Source organism: Urocitellus parryii, chromosome 2, assembly GCF_045843805.1.
Source record: "Urocitellus parryii isolate mUroPar1 chromosome 2, mUroPar1.hap1, whole genome shotgun sequence".
Taxonomy (NCBI): Eukaryota; Metazoa; Chordata; class Mammalia; order Rodentia; family Sciuridae; genus Urocitellus; species Urocitellus parryii.
The window spans coordinates 201883391-201898047 of NC_135532.1; positions in this window are offsets into that span (position 1 = coordinate 201883391).

Here is a 14657-nt window from a genome sequence, read left to right on the forward strand (position 1 = left end):
TGAATGGTAAATGTAGGCAGTTGGGGCAAGGCTGGAGGAAGTGGGTTACCAGAAGAATGCCTTTGAGGATTAAACTCTGTCCTTGACTATCCTATTTCTCTCTTTCTCTTTCTCTCACTTTCTGCTTTCTGGGGGCCATGAGCTGAGCATTCCTATACCACAACCTTCTGTCATGATGTTTCTGCAATGGAATTGGCAGACCATGAACTGAGGCCTCTGAAAATGTGAACCAAAATAAAATATTTTCTCTTCTCAGTTGTTCTTGTCAGGCATTTTGGTCACAGCCCGGAACATCTGACTAACATACATTGGAAAGACCACATGTAGGGAAGAGAGGCCCTTTGTCAAGCATGCTCTATACAACACTCTTGTAAAGAAGACACTGGGCATCTCCTTTACACAGAACTCAGACCTGAACTCAGGAAAGACCAGAAACTTATCTTTTGAAAGACCAGAAACCTGAAAGACTAACCTCAGGAAACATTTCCTATCATGTCACTATGTACTTGCTTTTGCTATGTCCTAAACATGTCCCCATAACTCATGTGTTTTAAATTTAATCCCCAAGGCAACAGAGTTGGAAAATGGAACCTGGTGAGAGGGTTTATGTTATAAAGGCTCTGTCCTCACGGATGCACTGCTACTGCTACATAAAGACAATCTGTAGTGAGTGGATTGTTCTTCCTTTTCTACCATGTGAGAATATGAAATCTGTCCTCTCTATTCCTTCCACTTTACTCCATATGAGGATACAACAAGAAACTCTTATCAGATGCCAGTGCCTAGATCACAGACTTCTAAGCCTCCAGAACTATGAGAAATAAATCTGCTTTTTATAAATTACCAAGTCTTGGGTTTTCTGGTATAGCAGCACAAAACAGAATAAGATAGTGCTCTACCCAAAGGCAACTGAATTCCAGGGGTGTTGAGATCTGTGGTTTGTCTTACCTCTAAAGGTGGGGATAGGATATTAGAACTATTTGAATGATAGAAATACACAAGAAAGGGGGTGGGGAGATGATTTAATTAACTTTAAAAATCTTTCAAATACCTAAATTTAGTAAATGTTTTTTATTGTAAAATATGGTTTCTCACTAATGTCACATATCAGTTTTCTTCTTTTGTATTTCAATTTGTATGAGTTACTTATAAATTAAGGCTGTATTTGTGGCAGTTCTAAAGGTTATTAAGGAACTATTTGACAATATTTCATAATTTACTGCTGAAAAACTTTATGTAAAGTAGATATAGATTTAATATAAAAGTAATACATGTTTTTACATTTCCAGTCACATGGTCATTGAAATCCAGTTAATGATAAACACTTTAGATTTGTAATAAATGTTTTTATATAATTTAAATAAATTTTCCAGAAATCAAAAGCATTTCAAACTTTACTGAAATATTGTATCTCTTATACTTATTAATTTTAAATTTCCCATTATATTTTAAGACTTTTAGAAAAAAATTATTTTTACACAAATAAAAATAATTTAATTTTTATTCTTACTTGCACTTAATATATTTATTAAAAGAAGTTGAAATTTTATATATTTTGTATATAATTATATTTAATTTTAATTCCTTTCATATTGAGAGTGAATATCAGTTGATGGCATGGTTGAGATATTAAAAAGCAGAAATGTATACGAATATCAAAACATTACATAGTGCCGCATTCGGTACAATTTTCATGATTTTCTGTATCACTTAAAAATAAATTTAATTTTTGATACATTCTAAAATAAAAAAGCAAAAGTAGAGCTCAAGAAAAGGGCAAAAAATTTGAAAAATTAAAAGAGGAAAATCTCAGAGAAGTGTTGCCTAAATGTTTAAAAGCGGCAAACTGTGAAAGGGAGCAAACTTTTGCTCATTTCTTGTTTCATGGAAAATTTATAAACAGAACATTGCAAAGTTTTTTATTTAAAAAATTTATAATTGCTGATCAATTATAAATTTTATAAGATACATGATGCAATTTTTCTCAACAGATCCACAACTGAAACAGGTTAAATAAATCCCTGCAGTGTCTATCTCCTTAGTAGAGATTCAACTCTGGTCAATGCAGTTTGGAATTTAAATTAAACTCCTAAAAATAAGAAATTGAGAAAAGCAAAACAAGATCTCTGTTTTACTCTGTTTATTAGATGCAATTCTAAAAAATGGCTGAGGTATCCCTGTCATGTCAAAGGGATTAGGATGATTTTAATCATATAAAAATGATTTTATCTAAACCCAGCTAACTGAAAGTTTGAGATTTCCCTTTGAGTGAACAAGGTAAAAATTTAGTATCTTATTACACATCAAAACTATTTCAAATAAATAATGTACAGAAGTTGCATGTTATATATTGAGTTATTATTAAATGTTTTATTACCAGTCTTTAAAATCAATTCTGGTCAAAATTATTACTGGAAACATTGATTTTCAATTAAAAGAAAATATGAAGCTTCACTCACACTGAAAATATAAATGCATTTAATTACTAGCACTGAAATAAGGGAGACTGAGTAAAGAACAAATAAGCAAAAACATTAAATAAATATAAATTAGAACTCATACAAAATATGATTCTCTGAAAGACTCTATGTGACAACTAATTAACCAAGGCCTAAACAATACAGTGATTATTAAAAAATAACATAAATTCTCTGGTTTAATACAAATCATTTCAAAATAGATGCTAAAATGGTCAAACATGTAAAATGTACCTAAAAGTAATGAAATAGTATCACTACTTAGAGTGGAGAAATTAAAATAAGTTGTCAACTTAATGAAGAGTAAAGTAAATGAAGAAATTTTATGTAAAATTAAAAAGTAAGTATAATTTACCAGTTCAACTAGATTGTTCAGGGAAAAATTCCAAGCTGAAAATGACATTATTTGTGCATGACTAAATTTTCAGAGAAAGAAAACATCTAAGTTGAAATTAATGGGCAATCCCTGTTTTAAAACCTGTTAATTTTTTTAACTTGTATTTTTTAACTTATATTAAGAACTAAAAAAAATTACCTAAGACGTTTAAGCTTTGGATTAAAAGATTATAGAGGACAACTATGATCAAGAACAATACTTGCAAAATAGAATTTGGGCCATTAATTTTAAAATATTCTCCATGTTAACTGTAACACACAATTTGAGTTTGTTATCTGGACCCAAAGAAGTGAGGAAATGTTTTGGAAGTATCCAAAGGCTATTTATGATATTTTTTGGATCTGACTAAAGATATGAATTCTTGAAGAAAGATATCGATTTTATAAACATTCTTGGAACATGTTGGGAATGCTGCCTAAATACCATTAAAATATCCAAAATGAAAAATGTACTTGAAAAGATAAGCAGAATAAGCAATGAGACACAGAGCAATTCTTTTTTTTTCTTTAATCTTCGCTTGTGTTAGGATAGAAATAGAAAACATATTCAAATTAGAGTAATTCAAGAAGAGTTTAACAAAAACCTACTTACAAAAGCACAAGTATACAAACCGAACAAGAACACTCTAAGTATTGGTAAGTAGGTATTGGAAGAGTTTTTAACACCCTCTGTTCCAAAGGGCTTCCTTGAGAGGAAAGAAATTTCAATAGAAACAATTAACCCAAAAGGTTCCCACAGGAGTGAAGATAGGAAATAATCAATCTCCCTCTCCTTTCTCCTCCATATTTTCTGTGCAACTCCCTTTGTATGAAATCAAACATAAACCAGAGGACAAGAAAGTTTATTGATATAAGTTGCAAATCAGCCTCTCAGGACAGAAAATAACAGAGGAAGATGAAAAATAGATCCTTTGGTAAAGCAAAAGGTACCTGAGACAGAACATCCTTTCTCTCCTTTTAATCTACTCATTCATCATCATCTTAGAAAGGTTTTACTCCCCACACTGAGGATACAAATACCATCAGCTGCCAAATCACTGGGTTCATATTAATTTGTACATACTTCCCACCTGAAATCTGAATTATTACCTACCACTTTATAAAAAAATTAAGGGGGAAATAGAGAGGTAACTAAGTGACATAAAAATAGCCATTAAAATCTGCTTCTATAGCTTATTATAAGGCAAGTTAGTAAACTTGGTTATTCACTTCTCAGCCTATTCCATGTTCCTTTGATATTCCATCAGCACTCTGGTCTGACCACTGTTGGTACTTGCTGCCACAGTATTAGTACCCTTGGAAACAGACACTGAGACTGGGAGTTGAAAGTTTATGTGGACATGCTCAAGATGAACCACTTTGAAATTAAGAAGTAGAATCAGATTGACAGAGAATGTGAACACTGGTGATATCATGACCAAGACCTCAGTTGTTGATTCTATGACTAACTTCCCAGCTGGATTGTTCTTCAGGTTTGTTCTCTATTGTGGCATGGGGGCAGGTCTTTATATCTGTCTGTTGACCAATTATTGGATTGGGCTGCCTCAAAGAAGGGGACATGACCTGGGTGAGTAGTTTCTTCACCAGTGTTCCCTGTGGTAACTGTTCTCAAAATATTCTAGTTAGAATGTACTTTCTTGGGGCCCTTTGAGGTTTACATTTGCTGTATTTGGTTTTGACTCATAACAGTAATTGGTTCAGGAAAATTGCCGTAGGAATCAGACCCTTAAAATGGAAATCTAGAATGGAATTATTAATATAAGCAAAGCATATGGGAGAGTAGTTCTTTGTTATAGGGGATGAGACATGAGTAGTCCAAGGCAAAGAATATCATTACAATTCATCAAATCAAATCATTAGATGAAACACAGATGGAGAGAGATCAAGAGCTGTGGCAATCTAGATTGTTAGATTCCCTATATTTGGTTTAATGCCTTAGTCATGTGCATATAGAAAAAAAAATTATATCTAAAACGTGTAGAAGTCCTGTTGGAAATTTTGAAGGAATCTTCAATCTCAAGAATTCATAGAAGATATATTGTGGACCAACAATGTGTATTATAAATATCAGTTAATTACTTAAGCTTGTTGAGTATTTCGCACTATGGGATCATGGTGGGAACACAATAAGATTTTGGAGGATGGAATAGAGATATTTATATGTACTTATCTAGTTTTATCTCAAGACTCTCATGCCTTCACTGCCTGATATGGTCTTAGGCCATACTTCTCTAATTTTGATGAACTTACGAATTATCTGGGAATTCTGATCAATATAGTTCCCTTTGCTTGTCCAGGTAAATAAATGAGTTGGAGAAGGGTGATTGAAATCATATATATTGCTTTTAAAATACAAAGAGGCCCACTAAATTGTATGCATATTTCATTATATTGACTGAAATAACTTGTCATGTTTTAGAAAATCTGTTACCACAAATCCCCAAAATTTCACTGTTATTGCATACCAACAAGTTTTAACCTTTATTATTTGACATGCTTATAGCTTCATCCCTAGCCCTTTTTTTTACATTTTATTTAGAGACAGGGTCTTGCTAAGGTGCTTAGGGGACTCTCTAAGTTGCTGAGGCTGGCTTTAAACTCGGGATCCGCCTGCCTCAGCCTTCTAACTTGCTAGGATTATAGATGTGTGCCACCACACCCAATGACATGCTTATATCTTACTTGGAAATTTACAATATTCATTACCTCCTGCTCACCATTTTCAACTAGTACAAAGTTTTCAATGTAAATGCTTAAGATGATAAGCAACATCTCAGATCACTCCCTACATCTACTGAATCTGAATCTGCACTGGGAACACAGAGAAAAATAAAACAATGTCTATGTCTTCAAGAATCTCATAGTCTAGTGAGAAAAAATACCAGAAAAAAATCATTCACCATGTGTTATATCAGAGGTAAATGCCGCAAACTGCCTGGCCCCGGGCTGGCTGAGTCCCGCTCCTGCTGCCGAGCACTGCCTGCGGCACCCCTGCTGAGCGATTCCCTGCTGAGCTGTCAGTGCACGTGGGCTTGCAATCTTGCAACCCGGTTGGGCACAAAAACACAAGCCAGTCAAACTGAGACAAAGTTTTATTTAGAGAGAGGCCGTGTGCGTCCCCTAACAGGTGGGCCCGCCACGTGTGTGTTCTACCTGAGCCGGGGGGGGGGGGGGTTTCCACTTCCCCCGGAACACCCTCCTACCATCCTTTTCCAACCAATGGGAACTCTCCCATTACAAGAGTGACATGAGTAACCTGAGTCTTGAAATGGGCCCAGCTGAACAGCATGAGTCCAATTACCATATGAATGTGAATTGCTGGCTGGCAGTCATAAAATCCAAAGGTGCCTATATCAATATTTTTGCTGTGGCTCCTAACATCTGCCCCCTACTGTTTAAATAAACAACAGGCAAATGTGGCTAGGGACCGTGCCTGTTAGATATGTCCAATTCACATATGGTTCTTACCCGTCATGGGAAAACTGACCTTATTGCGTCAGTCTCCTGGCTTAGGTTGATACCACTGTAACCGAATCATACCCGTCACTGACTACCGGTCCAGTATATAGCCATACCTGTGTAATAGGCCTATGCACCAGTGGGGGGGTGAGGTTCTTGCCTCACCTCTGTTGGCCCCCAAATTTAACCTTGGTGCCAGTGGGGGGGTGAGGTTCTTGCCTCACCTCTGTTGGCCCCCAAATTTAGACCATCACTAGCAGAAGGGAGAAAGACGCAGAATTGCCACGACACCAAGCCAATTGACGGCTCCTATGGAAACACTGGTGACACATCGGCTAAGATATTTAGCACTACCAGTTCGCTGTATTAACAAATAGAACACAATGCATACAGGTGATACATAGTCCAGACAAGTTGTGTAAGCAGTTCAAAGTGGAGGAGTCTATCAATATGTCCATTTCCTCCCAAGGTAAATTAAGTCCTTGATTGAGCAGTTCAAATTGGAGGAGTCTATCAATATGTCCATTTCCTCCCAAAGTAAATTAAGTCCTTGATTGAGCAGTCTTATTGAGTTATTTTGATTGATGTATCAATTTATACAGTTTATAGTGATAGCTATCATAAAAGTTGTAGTTTGGTCTTAGTCTTCACCGGCACTGGGATGGAGATGGGAATTATGGCCATGTTGCTAAAGAGACATTATCCTGAACAGAATTATGAAATATAATGAAAAGGAAAGGTGAAAGTAAACAAACATATCTGTTAACCACCTTTAAAAACAAAATTTAATAACAGCTGTTTACCTAAAGTAAATTAAACCATATAAGTCACATGACTAAATTTTTTTTTTGAATACTTGTATCTATTTATACATGAGCGCTCCTTATAAATGAAATATGGACATACACACATACAGACATACAACACAAAACAGCATACATAACATAGAACATATAAGACAATAGTAAATAAAGGCCTTGTAGCTATAGCTAGGTGAAATCTCCATTGCAATGTTTAAAAACTTTACAGTTAAAAATAAATAAATAAATAAAACACAGTCAAAAAAAATAAAACTGATCAGAAAAACATTAACCTAGGTTTATATGAGCTTAAAAAATAAGGTAAAATAAAATAAAATAAAATAAAATAGAACTTTATGATGTGGGAAAAATGCAAATAATAAAATAGATATTGAAAAAGGCACCGTGGTAAATCACTGTCGCAGATGCAAGAATAGCCAGGCTGGAACTCTGGATATCAGCTGTTATGGATTTGAGTCAAATCATCTTCTTTTTCTGTAGAAATTGTTTTAGTTAATCTCTCTGGAATCCAAATTGGTTGCTGTTCCTCCTGTGGAAAAACACAGACGGAGCCCCGACTCCAGACTATTACTGGGTCCTTTCCATTGTCCTGTTAGAATATCTTTCCAAAGTACCTTAGGCTTATGTACATTTTTCGGATACATATGTCTTTCCGCAGCACTAAGTCCTGATGAATCCAAATTTAGAAAGTTTAGAGTAAAAAGGGTTATTTTAAGTTTATCTTTGGGGGATATATACCCCTTACTAATTCCCTCCCTTTGCTTTAATAAGTACATTTTTATAGTTTGATGAGCTCTTTCAACTATGCCTTGTCCCTGTGGGTTGTATGGGATTCCTGTTATATGAGTAATGCCAAATGATGAGCAAAATTGTTTAAAAGACTTGGAAGTGTAACCAGGGCCATTATCAGTTTTTAACTGTTTAGGAACACCCACAGTGGCAAAATTTTGTAAGCAATGAGCTATAACATCTTTAGTTTTTTCTCCGGGATGAAGGGAGCCCATCAAAAATCCAGAAGAAGTATCAACTGTAACATGTAAATATTTTAATTTTCCAAATTCTGGCAAGTGTGTGACGTCCATCTGCCAAATATGGTTAGGTATCAGTCCTCTAGGATTGACTCCAAGATTAACTTGTGGCAAAAATGTCACACAATTTTGACATTGTTTTATTATATGTCTGGCTTGTTCTTTAGTTATTTTAAAACGTTTTTGTAAAGTATTAGCATTGACATGGAACCTTTTATGAAAATTTATAGCTTCTTCTATTGTGGAGAAAATATGTATGTCATGTGTAGATTTATCTGCTAGTTCATTACCCAAACTAAGGGCTCCAGGCAATCCTGTATGTGCTCTGATATGTCCTATAAAGAATGGATCCTTTCTATCCCAGATTAGACTTTGTATAGCAGAAAACAAAGAGAAAACAGTAGAGGAAGGAGAAATCCTACCAGCATCTTCAAGAGATACGATAGCATTAACTACATACTGACTATCAGAAAATAAATTAAATGTAGAATCTTTGAACATCATAAAAGCTTGCAATACTGCATTGAGCTCTACCTTTTGAGCTGATTGTTTGGGTACTAAAAATGTAAAAGTTTGATCAGGAGTAACTACTGCTGCTGTACCATTGTTTGACCCATCAGTGAATATATTTGGAGCATTTATGATAGGGGTTTTTCTTGTCATTTTTGGAAAAACTATAGGATGCTTAGACCAAAAAGACAACAAAGGATTAGATGGCAAGTGATTATCAAATGCAACACTAGATTTACACATGATTATTGCCCAAGTATTTAACTCATTAGCTAACTCATCAATTTGATCCATAGTATATGGAGTAATAATTTTATTGGGAGAAATCCCAAACACTCCTTTTGCTGCTTTTATTCCTTTGAGTATTAATTGCCCTACAGCCTCAGGATATCTAGTAAGAATAGTATTAGGAGAATAAGATAAATGTATCCATAATAATGGACCTTCTTGCCAAAATACCCCTGTAGGAATATTTTTTGTCGGTAGTACAATAAATAATAAAGGCAAACTTATATCAATTCTATCCAAATGCATATTTTCCATATATGTTTCAATGATTTTTAATGCCTTTCTAGCTTCAGGCGTTAACATGCGGGGTGAATTTGGATCTGATGGACCCTTTAGAATATCAAATAAAGGTCCTAATTCTCCTGTTGGTATGCCTAGATAAGGCCTTATCCAATTTATATCTCCCAATAACTTTTGAAAGTCATTAAGTGATTTGAGTTGATCTACTCGTATTTGAATTTTTGGTGGACGGACCATGGTTGAGGATAATAGAACTCCTAAATAATTAATTGGAAGATTTAATTGTACTTTATCTATTGCTATCTCTAGATTATAATTTTTTAATAAGTTTGTAAGCGTGGCATAACATTCTAGCAATGTGTTTTTATCTTTATGTGCCATTAACACATCATCCATATAGTGAAATATCTGTAGTTCAGGGTTTTGATTTCTAAGTGGCTGGATTGCTTTATCAACATAAATTTGGCACAAAGTTGGGCTGTTAGCCATCCCTTGAGGAAGTACTTTCCATTCATATCTCTGATCAGGACCTTCATGATTCAGTGCAGGGATAGTAAATGCAAAATGCGGACTATCCTCGGGATGAATTGGAATTGAGAAGAAACAATCTTTAATATCTATAGCTAGAACATGCCAGGTTTTTGGTAGAGCAGACAATTGGGGAATCCCTGATTGAGCAGGTCCCATAATAACCATCTCATTATTGATGGCTCTTAAATCTTGTAATAATCTCCATTTACCAGATTTCTTTTTAATAACAAAAATGGGAGTATTATGGGGAGATACGGAAGGTTGTATATGTCCTTCCGCTAATTGCTGTTTGACCAGATCATGGGCTACTTGTATCTTTTCTTTAGTTAGGGGCCACTGAGGAACCCACACTGGTCTTTCTGATTTCCAAGTAATTTTGATTGTCTCAGTGGCCCTTTTTGAAAACCCAATCCATGTTTATCTATCTCTTGATCTACTTGAATTGGTGCTGTTATATCTTGTTCTTGATCTCTTAATCTCTTTTCTTTTCTAAAGCCTTGTTTTGCCCTAGTAGTGGGCGCGTTAGGATTGACGTTATTTGTTAATGTCAATCCTAATTGATCTAGGACGTCTCGTCCCCATAAATTTATGGGGAGATGGTCCAATACATAGGGCTGTATAGTTCCTTCACATCCTTCAGGATCCCTCCAATCTAATACCATTGCACTTCTATGGGGATTAGTTGCCACTCCTAGGCCTCTAAGCGTTTGGGTCGCTTGCTGTAATGGCCAATGTTTAGGCCATTCCTGGCGAGATATGATGCTGAGGTCAGCGCCTGTGTCCAGCAGTCCATTAAAATCATGCCCTTGAATATTTAATTTTAGCATAGGGCGAGAATCTAAATTTAAAGATAGCATAGCCCAATCTACACCTGTGGAGCCTAATCCCTTGGAACCTCTTTCTACATTACAACTGGAAAATTTATCATGTAGGCTTGGTATTATTAATAACTGTGCTATTCTATCTCCTGATGAAATTACTGATATACCTCTTGGAGAACTAGCTATAATTTTTATTTCACCCTCATAATCGGGATCAATTACCCCAGGACTTATCATAAGTCCTTTAAGTGTAGAAGAACTGCGTCCTAATAATAAGCCTACTGTTCCCTGGGGAAGAGGTCCTTTTACTCCTGTGGGAATGATTTGAACTCCCATCTCTGGAGTTAATACTGCTCTGGCAGAGGCACAGATGTCCAACCCTGTGCTCCCTCTAGTCTGTCTGATGAGGGATCTAATGGATAATGCGTCCTGGGCACCACCTTGATGGTGCTGCTGGGTTCCTCCATTGCCCGGTATATTTGTGGTTTTGGGCCCCGGGGCATTGGGCCCTCCAATTCGTTTTTTGACAACGGGGCCTGATGCCTTTCTCCACGATATCGTGGGTAGACACTTGGTCTTTGTCCATTTTTTGATAACGGAATACCCTCTATGGTGGTTTGAGAATGGCATTCATTAGCCCAATGTCTCCCTCTATGGCATCGTGGGCAAATACCCGGGATTCTACTCTTTTGATACCTAGCTTTGTTAAACCCTCCTCCTATGGGGCAATTTCTTTTAAAATGCCCTTCTTGATTGCAATTATAGCATGTTTTTGGCTTGGTACTTAAAGCCTGTTTTACTTCAGCTGCCATGACTTGTCCTTGTTCATTAATGTCTCTACATAATTTAATATATGTGTTTAAATCTTCCTGTTTCCACGGTCTAATGACCTCTTTGCAGCAACGATTTGCTTGATCGTAAGCCAGTTGTTTTATAAATGGCATTGCCTGTTCTGTATTTTCAAATGTCTCAGAGGCTGCTTCAATAAGTCTAGCTACAAAGTCAGTGTAGGGCTCATTAACTCCTTGTATTATCTTAGATAGTTGACCTTGAAAATCCCCTTGTCCCTTCAAAGTTTTCCATGCCTTAATTGCATTTATGGCGACCTGAGCGTATACGCCAGGATCATATCTGATTTGCTGCATCTGCCCTTCAAATTCTTCTTTCCCCAGTAACATTTTCAGGTCTCGTTCAGGGTAACCTGCTTCTGCATTTCGCCTAGCTGTCTCCTTGCAAAATTCCTCATTGGCAATTTTCCATAATAAATATTGTCCTCCATTTAGCACAGAATTACACACGTTAGCCCAATCTGCTGGTGTTAAGTCCCAGCTGGTAATAGATTCGACCATACTGACTGTGAAGGGAGCGGCCGGGCCGTAGGTTGCTACAGCTTCCTTTAATTGCTTTACTATTTTGAAATCTAAGGCACGGTAAACTCGTTCTCTTTCTTCTCCCCGCTCAACTACAGGGCATGCTAATTTTTGGGGTCCCGCCTCAGGATTCCTTTCATCATCTATGGAGGCAGGTAAAGCTGTTGGTTGAATTATGCCCTCTGGTGGTGAAACGGAGTTAGTAGCAGCCTCCCTATCTGATGACCGTTTTTTCCCTGAGCTTGCCTTGTTCAAATTTTCTTCTATCTGACTAGCTTGAGAGACCTTTTGTTTTGCTTGACCTAATATGTTTTCTGCCATGGCCTGGACCTCTAACAATTTACTTAACAGTTTTTCGGTTTGTTTTTTACTAGATTCTAATCTACTATAAAGGTAACGTAACCCAATAAGATAGGATAGAAGAAAGCCAAAACAGAATGAAAGAGAAACGGAGAGGAGGAAAATGATTATGTCAATTTTCTCTCTCTCAGGGCCGAATAACTTCAAACCTTGAGTTAACCATTTATCCCAATTCGTCTGAAAAAATTGTAAGGCTAGAGAGCCTGAAATAAAAGCAGAATAAATCAAAACAGAAATACCCATTCTGTCGCCTTTCCTTAGGGGCGAGCGATATTACTCACCTTTAAATTTCGGGCGTTCCCAGTACAGGGCCACCAAAATGCCGCAAACTGCCCGGCCCCGGGCCGGCTGAGTCCCGCTCCTGCTGCCGAGCACTGCCTGCGGCACCCCTGCTGAGCGATTCCCTGCTGAGCTGTCAGTGCACGTGGGCTTGCAATCTTGCAACCCGGTTGGGCACAAAAACACAAGCCAGTCAAACTGAGACAAAGTTTTATTTAGAGAGAGGCCGTGTGCGTCCCCTAACAGGTGGGCCCGCCACGTGTGTGTTCTACCTGAGCCGGGGGGGGGGGGGTTTCCACTTCCCCCGGAACACCCTCCTACCATCCTTTTCCAACCAATGGGAACTCTCCCATTACAAGAGTGACATGAGTAACCTGAGTCTTGAAATGGGCCCAGCTGAACAGCATGAGTCCAATTACCATATGAATGTGAATTGCTGGCTGGCAGTCATAAAATCCAAAGGTGCCTATATCAATATTTTTGCTGTGGCTCCTAACAGGTAAACACAAAATTTAAGAGATCTTAAATGAGTGCACTTAGGTAGACTAAAGGATCAAGGAGGTTTCTAAGCCTGGATTATCTGTTCAGTGTTAAAAATTAGTAGGCATTAACTGAGAAAGACATGAGAAATATATTTAGGAGAAATGGCATTATCTGCAAAAGTAACATGAGAGATATACAGAAAATTGCCCAAGAGTCAGTGCATTAAGCCTGGGATGTGTGTATGTAGAATATATGATATGACTGGGTGAGAATACCCATGTCTCCAGGAACAAAATTATGCCAAGGCTTTTTTACTTGCTAAGAAATGTATACTTTACCCTGAAGCAAATGAGCAGGGAACTTTAGGAAAATGTAAAACCTTGAAATAAGCTGGATCTTGAAAGAAATTCACCTGTGAATTAGCTACTCTTCTTTGTAAATATTATTAAAGACATTCTTGAAATCCATGTGCTGCAAACTCCACTTTTTTTAGTCTTCAAGTGAATGACTACACTTCTGTCCACATGTCCTTCCTTCTAACAGTGGTCACCTAACTCAGGTTTAATTTTCTATGTTACAATTGTATTCCAAATTTCACCAATTTGACTCAATTAAAAATGGGTATCCAGTGGACATTATTACTCTATGTACATATATGATTACATGACTGGTGTGATTCTACATCATGTACAACCTGAAGAATGAGAAGTTATACTCCATTTATGTACTATGTGTGAAAATTCATTCTACTGTCTTATACAACCAATTGGAACAACAGCAAAAAAAAAAAAAAATGGGTATCCAGAAATTCTTCAGTCACGTATTTCTGTATCATTTCCATGGTGCTGGTTACATGCACAGTAATTTATCCCAATTGGATTTTTTATTAATTTTATTCTTATGTAATGTTAGTATTCTTTGAGTTTAGTATTTCATTGCTGTTATTCTTAGGCCATGATGAAAATTCTAAGCATCAGACTAATTCTTTTTTTTAAATAGTTATCTAAGTATATTTTATTCTAATACATTATTTTAGAAGCCAACAACAAGATCTTATTAATAGAAAAAATTCTGAAACTAGCTTAATGAATGAGTATCTGTATATCACCCCAACATTTTACAATACTCTCATCTGTACAACTTGGTGTTGAGAAGTTTACCAGATACACCTCTCTAGCAATGTTACTCATGACTTCATCTTCTGCAGAAAATCAGTCCTTTATAGGTGTTTGTTTCTTTCCAGAACCAGAAGTCCCTATCTTGTATTCTTATAGCCTTCCAATTCTGTAAGAGATATCACTGTGTTCAACCCATAGTGATATTTAGTTCTCCTTGCCAGGGACATTTTTTTGCTTCTACGCCCCTTCATTTACCTTGATACATCTCCCTCTTTAAGAAGTTCTTTAAGAAGCTTATCTGTGAATGGATAAAAATATTTTTATATTCTTATTAGACTATATATGAAACTATAAGGACCATGAATATGCAAATTATAGATATTAGATGGATGGATAGATACATGCATATTTAGAGATTGAGCCTAACTGCTTCTATTGCTTCTAGAAGGGTGAGATTGACCTCTAGAAGCAAATTA